The 1,130-nt window shown below is 26.1% G+C and overlaps 2 protein-coding genes across 2 annotated transcripts in view; both read left to right on the top strand.

The window, feature by feature from the left end:
* LOC123014311 (putative leucine-rich repeat-containing protein DDB_G0290503) overlaps window positions 1–1,130 on the top strand; it is a 13,348-nt gene that overhangs the window by 609 nt on the left and 11,609 nt on the right. The gene's annotated exons all lie outside the window — the stretch shown is intronic.
* Window positions 1–1,130, top strand: part of LOC123014829 (dipeptidase 1-like) — a 3,635-nt gene that overhangs the window by 1,476 nt on the left and 1,029 nt on the right. The gene's annotated exons all lie outside the window — the stretch shown is intronic.

Here is a 1,130-nt window from a genome sequence, read left to right as displayed (position 1 = left end):
ACATTTTCAAAAAAAAATAATTAAAATGTTCATTAAAAAAAAAGTAAAAATGGTGGATGCGCCGGGCTAATTTAAGAAACAAATTATTGATTACAAACTTGATACCTGTCCACTCGTTTAGTGTAATCTGGTTTTTTTAACCTTGACAACTTAATCTTCTCACTCCACTGCAGGAAAAATTTCAAATGTAAACTGTTATTTTATTCTTTTATTGATTTTGATATTGATTTGTGCAGCAACACACATTTTGATAAACTACGCATTTTCAAATATTATTTTATACTTAACAAAAAAACGGCGACACTTTTGTTTTTTTACTTATTTTCAGTTGTGATTATTTCATTGCATTATTTTATTTTAAACTTTTATTCTTTGTCACTGTCATTTACGGTTCTTCTCCCATGCAAGGAAGTTTTGCCAACTGTTTGGCATTTCTCAATACGAAACGTCAGAGTATTTTACAGATTTAAGGCAAGTTTAAGCCTTGTTGAGTAATTCGAAGAATAAAATGTATTCGTGTAAATCGGACGCTTTATTCCAACTCGTGGATTAAAAATCCACTCATGACATAAAGTGTCCGATTTACACTCAAACTCGTCGAATAAATAACTATTAAAATAATATCTTTATACTTATTAAAAATTACACTGAAACAAAATCAATAATGCCAGTTACGTGTTGGTACTAATAATCAAAATTTTATAAGGATAATAAAAAGGTTATAAAAATTTTATTACTGAAATCAGGAACACAACTGGCTTTATACTTTTATTTTGGATATTATGTGCTTCCCAATAACGGATCAATAAAACATATAAAAAGTTTGAATGTACAAGAAATTGAATACAAGTACAACATTGTAGTGTTGTTTGGTGGTGAATATAATTTAAATGTTTTACATGTTTGACTCATATTTAGAGTATCTTATTATAAACGGAATAATGCCCTACTATTTGTACTTCACTTGAGAGTTTGTCAAACATAAAGTTTTTAGTTTATAATTTTTTTAACATAAATTGTAACATTTTCAATAAATATTTTTGTACATTTATAAAATGCATAAACATTTCTTTGTAAAACAATAAATAAAAAACCGTTTTTATTTAAGAAAAAAAATATTATTATGGTAA

Source organism: Tribolium madens, unplaced genomic scaffold (genome assembly GCF_015345945.1).
Source record: "Tribolium madens isolate multiple individuals breed KSU strain unplaced genomic scaffold, Tmad_KSU_1.1 Scaffold_97;HRSCAF=244;Tcas5.2_LG3a, whole genome shotgun sequence".
NCBI classification, from domain to species: domain Eukaryota; kingdom Metazoa; phylum Arthropoda; class Insecta; order Coleoptera; family Tenebrionidae; genus Tribolium; species Tribolium madens.
Note: the sequence above shows the minus strand (reverse complement) of the source record. Positions and strands in the feature narration are given on the sequence as shown.